This window comes from Chelonia mydas, chromosome 10, assembly GCF_015237465.2.
Source record: "Chelonia mydas isolate rCheMyd1 chromosome 10, rCheMyd1.pri.v2, whole genome shotgun sequence".
Classification (NCBI taxonomy): domain Eukaryota; kingdom Metazoa; phylum Chordata; order Testudines; family Cheloniidae; genus Chelonia; species Chelonia mydas.
The window spans coordinates 79,473,254-79,480,753 of record NC_051250.2 but is presented as its reverse complement, the minus strand read 5'-3'; the positions used below and the strand labels follow the sequence as shown (position 1 = coordinate 79,480,753).

The 7,500-nt window shown below is 40.6% G+C and overlaps 1 protein-coding gene across 8 annotated transcripts in view; it reads right to left on the bottom strand.

The window, feature by feature from the left end:
• Window positions 1–7,500, bottom strand: part of MAP2K5 (mitogen-activated protein kinase kinase 5) — a 195,167-nt gene that overhangs the window by 57,863 nt on the left and 129,804 nt on the right. Inside the window, exon 19 of one of the 8 annotated variants that reach the window (XM_037910006.2) lies at window positions 7,200–7,500. This exon is cut by the window's right edge and continues 1,249 nt beyond it. The exons of the other annotated variants lie outside the window; for them this stretch is intronic. The gene's annotated coding sequence lies outside the window, so the exon portion shown is untranslated. Of the gene's footprint in view, window positions 1–7,199 lie in introns of those variants that run through there. 8 annotated transcript variants of the gene reach the window in all.

Sequence of the window (7,500 nt, the reverse complement as noted above, 5' to 3'; positions counted from 1 at the left end):
TTCTTAACAGATCTTGGATATTTCTAAAATTATATTTTCTTTATTATCCTGAAGCAGCATTTGTTACATGACAGTTAATAATGAAAGGAAGAGAGAGAACTATGATACTAAATTTACCTAAAATAAAATAAATCCACAGTATGTTCCTCAGTTTATGGAAAAAGTCACTGGTAGTTGGATAAGCTACTCTATAAATGGCTTTCTCCAAATGTCATTTTTTAGGCTGGTTACAAATGCAAAAGTTTTCCTCATGCCTCATCTACTATTTAATAAATGCCTCTGGTTACAAAAAGCAACTTTTGACAGACCATCAGGTTATATATCTGTCGCCATGGAGATACAGTTGACGGGAAGTGGCTGAGAGGACCTCTACCAGTCCCTTTCACATTATATTCACAAGCACAATCAGAAAACTCAAATGAATCCACCCTCTGTAACTTGGAGAAGTCATTGGCTACAGCTTTCATTTTCTCTTTTACTCTCTGGAATTAGTACTTGCCCTGCAGCTCTTGTTTGAGAGATTTGTGGGTGACCTGGTCAGAGCTTCCCATATCAGTTAACAAATTTACTCTTCACATATATACTGCTTTTTAAGCCAGTGGATTTTTTAAATAGAAAAAGGTAAATGCTAACAAATCAGACAGTTACATAAGTATGACATTTATTTTCATAATTGCTGCAGATATGGATTCTAACAGTGCACTTGGCTTGTTTTTAAACTTTAGAGATGCTTGCTATTTTCTTTAAGACTAAACTTTTTGGACCAGAAGCAACAACAAATATTGGCTCCATATTGACAAATGACACACACTCTCTCTGCCTCAATATATACGGAAAAAGGAGTTTTCTTTCTGCACTCAATCTCTACTATGTTTCCTTTTTCTCTTCTTCACCAGTCTTGCAAATTATCCCCAATTCAGGACGCCTGCAGGACCTCTCAGAAAAATTCCTAGGTGGAATTTTGAAAAGTATTGAAAGTCAATAGGACTTGTGCTCTTAAGTCAAGTTAGGCACTTCTGAAAATCCTGAAATCAATCAATCCTGTCATTAATTCTGCAATTTACAAACTCCAACCTCCAAGCCAGGGAATGGAGGACAGCATACGGGGAGCTCCACTGAAAGAATTGTTCTGAAAAGCCTTGAAAACAAAAAGATTGCTTCACAATAACCTTAATATTAAATACAGTCTTAGAGTTATAGAATTCTTGTCTTCCCAGAGCTGTGCAAACATATATAAATTATACACAGCGATTATTTCATTCACCACCGGCCTGCATTCACCTCACACAGGAATCAATTTACTAGAGTATAGTAACACAATCCACTAGTCTAGAATAGGATGTGGGGGGAAAAAAACAAATATAGTTGAAATGGCAGAAGGAATTTAGGAGTCAGTAGTGACTATCCATGTTGGAATACACCCAGACACTAGAATGAACACCACTGCTTTTGTGACAAGGGACTATGGGATTTTTAATGATCACAAATGAGGAGGATCTTTTTTATGTGAAAGATGGCGGTTTTAGGAGTATGGCCTGCACACCCTGTTATAAGAGTAGTATATTAGATACACACAGATTAAACCTGTCACAGCACATGTGTAACGGGTATAATACAGGGTAGAGTGAACAGTTCATGCAGAATAGGCACAACATAGGAGGGGATTTGCCAATTATTGTTTAATATCAGCTCATGTCCATGAAAGTTCAGTGAATGTCAGTACTACAGAAATGGAGACTATGCAAGAACCTAGACAGATTTCATCACTCCTCTGATATCAGTCCACAGGATTCCCCCAAACTTTCTTGTGCACCAGTGGCTTGATGCAGCCTCACACTGTGTATGGGGTCTGGTGCCCTGTCTCTAGGGTCTTTTGCAGAGGTGCTTCACAGCCAGTCACCCATCTTCACTCCTCTGGAGTGCTCCACTAGGCACAGCGATTGCCCACAAGTAAGCAACAAAGTGGGGGATCCCATCCCCTTTCTCCATTTCCAGCCACCTGCTAGACTAAATGGCAGGGACAAGGCTTACTATGAGCTACATACTATGGGGTGCACTAGTAAACCTGCCACTTATCGTAGAGGCAGAAAGAATGAATTTCCTGTCTCCCACTGCTATTGAGGCAGGGACAGGCTGCTTCCCAGGCCCCACCCCAGAACTTGGAGATGTCATGGGGAACTATGGTACACGAAAATTTCTGGCACACGTCCCTTAGCAAGAATTTTTAAAGAATCTGTAAACTTGGGGGTCATGTTCTATAACTGGAGAATTGCAAATATAGTTTCTATTTTTAAGAAAGGGGAAAAAAGTGATCTGGGAAACTACAGGTCTGTTAGTTTGACCTCAATTGTACGCAAGGTCTTGGAACAAATTTTGCAAGAGAAAGTAGTTAAGGACAAAGAGGTGAATGGTAACTGGGATAAAATACAACATGGTTTTACAAAAGTAGATTGTGCCAAACCAACGTGGTCTTCTTTTGGAAGATAACTGATTTTTAGACAAAGGAAATGCAGTAGATCTAATCTACCTGGATGTCAGTAAGGCATCTGATACAGTTCCACAGGGGAAGTTATTAGTTAAATTGGAGAAGATGGGGATTAATATGAGAATTGAAAGGTTAATAAGGAAGTGGTTAAAGGGGAGACTACAATGGGTCATACTGAAAGATGAACTGTCAGGCTGGAGGGAGGTTACAAGTGGAGTCCCTCAAGGACCGATCTTGGGACCAATCTTCTTTCACATTTTTATTGCTGACCTTGGCATAAAAAGTGCGTGCACGCTAATAAAATTTGCGGATGACACAAAGTTGGAAGGTATTGCCAATACGGAGGAGGACTGGAATATCATACAAGAAGGTTTGGATGACCTTGTAAACTGGAGTAATAGAAATGGGATGAAATTTAATAGTGTGAAGTCGTGCACTTAGGAACTAAACAAGAATTTTTGCTGTAAACTGCAGATGTATCAGTTGGAAGCGACAGAGGAGAAAAACCTGGGTGTACTGGTTGATCACAGGATGACTATGAATGTGATGCAGCTGTGAAAAAGGCTAATGCAGTCCTAGGATGCAGAGACAGGGAAGTGTTAGTACCATTACACAAGGCACTGGTGAGACCTCATCTGGAATACTGTGTGCACTTCTGGTCTCCCATGTTTAAGATGAATTCAAACTGGAACAGGTGCAGAGAAGGGCTCCTAGGATCATCCAAGGAATGGAAAACCTTCCTTATGAGAGGAGACTGAAAGAGCCTGGCTCTTTTAGCCTAACCAAAAGAAGGCCAAAGGGAGATCTGATTGCTCTCTATAAATATATCAGAGAGAGAAATACCAGGGAGGGAGAGGAGTTATTTAAGTTAAGCGCCAACGTGGATACAAGAACAAATGGATATAAATTGGCCATCAACAAGTTTAGGCAAAGATTTTTAAGCCAGTGAGAAGAGTGAAGTTCTGGAACAGCCTTCCAAGAGGAGCAGTGGAGCCAAGAAACCTAACTGGCTTCAAGACTGAGCTTGATAGGTTTACAGAGGGGATTGTAGGATGGGACTTACTACAATGGCATGTGGCTCACCAGCCACTGCCAGTAGCAGCAATTAGAATCCAGTTTGTGGTCTCAGCAGGACACTAGATGGGGAGGGCTCTGAGTTACTACAGAGAATTATTTCCCAGGTCTCTGACTGGTGGGTCTTGCCCATGTGCTTAGGGTCTAACTGATCACCATATCTGGGGTCGGGAAGGAATTTTCCCTCAGGTCAGATTGGCAGAGACCCTGGGGCTTTTTTGCCTTCCTCTGCTGCATGGGGCATGGATCACTTGCAGATTTAAATGAGTGTAAATGGTGAATGCTCTGTAACTTGAAGTCTTTAAATCATGATTTAAGGACTTGAGTAATTCAGCTAGAGATTAGGAGTGAATTACAGGAGTGAGTGGGTGAGGTTCTGCGGCCTGCAATGTACAGGACGTCAGACTAGAATCACTAGATGGTCTTGATGGTCCCTTCTGACCTTAAAGTCTATAAGTCGTAGCAGGCAGCCCCCAAATAAGGAAAAAGATGTGGGAGTGGCCACCCTCATGTCCTACAAAACTTGAAGGAGGGATGGAATACCAGTCCCCATCCTCAGGTCACCAACCTCCTCACCCAAAATAATGATGATGGATGATGTTAACAGCAATAATAATATTGTGCATAAGGCATCAGCCATTTAAGAGGAACTATGACCCTTATCCATTAAACACAAAGGTCACACAGCCTGACGGGAGTTGCCTCTCATGAGTACCACAGTTCTGTAGGGTTGGCACTTTGGTGAACTTGTTCTGTGGGACAAATGTGTTCCTCGTGATGTTGAAGTAATTCAATAAATAGTGATTTATGCTAGGAATGTTGGGAAACATTGGGGGTTTAGGTCTATGCATTCTGATGGTCTATGCTGTCCCAATTTTATTAGAAACTTCCTCAAAATTTTATTTTAATCCAAGGAAACATGCTTTTGTTTGGATCTACATATTGCTCTACGCTTTTGGTAACCTAAACTCTGCAGAATAGTGAAGTTGCATGAGAACAAGGTAGTGGAATCAATTTGGGACAAAAGTAAAAATAATTAACCTATTTTCATTGTACAAGATGCATGAAGGAAGGAAGGAAGGAAAGAAAGGCAAATGGTTGGAAAAAATTAGGCAACATCCATCTGGTACGATGGCCCATCTAGGAAAAACTGGACTCTTTCCAGTGATTCACACCGTCTATACTACTGAAATATTGAATACAATCCTGAGGTTGCTTGAACAGGAGTAATCCAGAGAGAAGCACAATCTGGGTATCTGAAAGTATGACTAGGAGCGCGTCAACTTTATAAAATTTATTTTTAAACTTGAGATCAGCTTAAAATTAACCATATTTTCCTAATTAAACCTGGGAATAAAGTTAGAGGGTTTGAAATGAACAGACGTATGCTGGCCAAGTTCTGAGGAACACTCTGCTCCGTGCCACTTATTTTATCATCATGGACATAGCTGTCCTCCTTAATGATCTGAGTGAATTGTTCCATAGAAATCGCAGACTAACAAGGGTGATAGAAAGTGAGCGTGCCTAGCCACCCTAAATTCAGCAAAATCATTCACTAACATCCTGGGCCTTTAGTCCAGAATCTCTCTCTCTCAACTCATTTTAAGTAATTATCACACAATGCCCAAGGACAAGATTATCACTTCCACTATATGCTCATACAGGAAAGACTGGGAACATCTGACACTCTTTAGTCCCTTACACAGACTACCTGCATTACCAGCCTATGCGTGAGGGGGAAAGCAGGCTCTTTGGGGATGTTACTTCCCTTCTGCCCAAGTATGCAGGCCTTGTCTCCTGCTGCTTCTCAAGGAGCTGGGCAGCAGAGTGGAGCTGGCAAAGGAAGGGCAAGTAATATGACAATGACATGATGGGTTCAGAGTTACAGCTCCTTCCTGGGACATCACAACTTTGTCTATAGTAAACAAATAGGTAATATAGAGCAAAGAGGTGCTCCATATGCAGACACTTGCTTCTGTACATTTCAACGCCTGTAACATTGTTCCCAGATTTAATTAAATGGGCTAGAATCAATACCTCACTCTAGTCCCAAATAACTGGGACCACACAGAAGGCTGGAAAAAGACGTTAGTTTCAGTAAACCCAATACATTTTGATATTTTGTAAATGGCTATATGGAAAAAATCCAACTCATTTCCTATTTATTGGTTACTGTTTATGCCAGTTCATCCATAGAGGCTGCAAGCAGAGTTCAAATGATCACAGCAAATCAGATGTCATCTACGACAAGGCCACCACACGTCCTGCATGAAGTCCATGTCTCACTTATGGACCCAAAAACGTCTGTGTGCTGAGACCAAGTTCAGGATCTATCAAACTTGTGTAATGCCTGTACTGCTGTACAGGTCAGAAACCCAGATTGTCTTACAGGCAGGCTAGGTGTAGCGAGAGGCACTGCATACATACACCATTCATTTTTGTGCAAAATCCCATAACGTCACAGATATCTGGTCTTCCTCCAATCGCTCATTACACATTCAAAAGTGGTGTTGCATGCTCTTTGGCTGTGTTGCCAGATTGAACAAAAAAACTCCAGCACATTGTGCTCTTAACCTCTCCATTCAATGCGAAAAGGAATGCATGCCTTGATCTCACTTGGCGTTGCCCTTGGGACCACCCCAGAAAATCTGGGAACTTCACTGTACAATACCTGGTACAATGCTATTAACTGTGGTTGCTCTGGTTGATGCAGCGATCCTCAGTAGACTACAGGCATTTGCTTACTTGCCTTTATGCCAGTGAAAGTCTGACCTGCAATTTTATGAGTTCTAATTCAAATACTTAGTTATTCAAATAACAGGCTTTATTCATGGTGATGCACTTACATTCACTGGTAACAGTGAAAGAAGGATCATTTCCTCTAGTACCAGCCCATGCAAAGGATGCTCACAAATTTCTAAAGATGCCCTGAAATAAATTTAAATATCTCCTTTCTTTTTCATGTTGTCCCCTGATAAGGAACTTATTCTTTATGGCAAATGCCGCCTCTTTTGAGGCTCTTGCTTGCTTTATGTAATCACAAAGGTCCCAAAAGGGTTAACTCTGCATTCTGACCTCACATAATAACAAAAGTCATGTTACTTAAAGGCAACTTTCTCATTCAAATGACAAAAAACTCAGAGAGGTTAAGTTCCAGAGTCAAAGCTCCTAACCACAGAATGACTCAGGTCCTGACCCTGAAAACACTATGAAGGTGTGTTAGTCTGTATTCGCAAAAAGAAAAGGAGTACTTGTGGCACCTTAGAGACTAACCCATTTATTTGAGCATGAGCTTTCGTGAGCTACAGCTCACTTCATCGGATGCATCCGATGAAGTGAGCTGTAGCTCACGAAAGCTCATGCTCAAATAAATGGGTTAGTCTCTAAGGTGCCACAAGTACTCCTTTTCTTTTTACTATGAAGGTGCTTATCTTTATGCTTTGAAATAGTTCCACGAAAGTCAACGTGACCAGTCATTTATGTAAAGCTGATGTCAATGAGATTACATACGTGCTTTAAGGTAAGCACATGCATAGGTGTTTGCAGGATCAGGGCTTTCAATACTTCTGGAAAAGCCAGGGAATAACTTTGTGCAGTAAAAGTAATCTGCAATAGATATAGAATGCAACACTGAATTCCCATTCCCAAAGCTGGTAAAATGAGAAAAGTAGCAGAATTCATGGTTTTAAATGGTTGCTTGTAAGCATTATAGTTAAAAAGGAATAACAATTAAATATCACAAATTAACAATCCATCCAGATAAATATGTTGTAGATTAGGGTCTACCTTTTCCCAATTTCAAATCAGGATGTTTCAATCAAAGATATTTACTATTATTAATTTTCTCATATCGATAAGCAAGTAAGATATATAGCATATTTGATACTTTCAGCAGTTTCCTACTAACTCATGGAAAACGCATGCTAACCAACAGTAGTTCT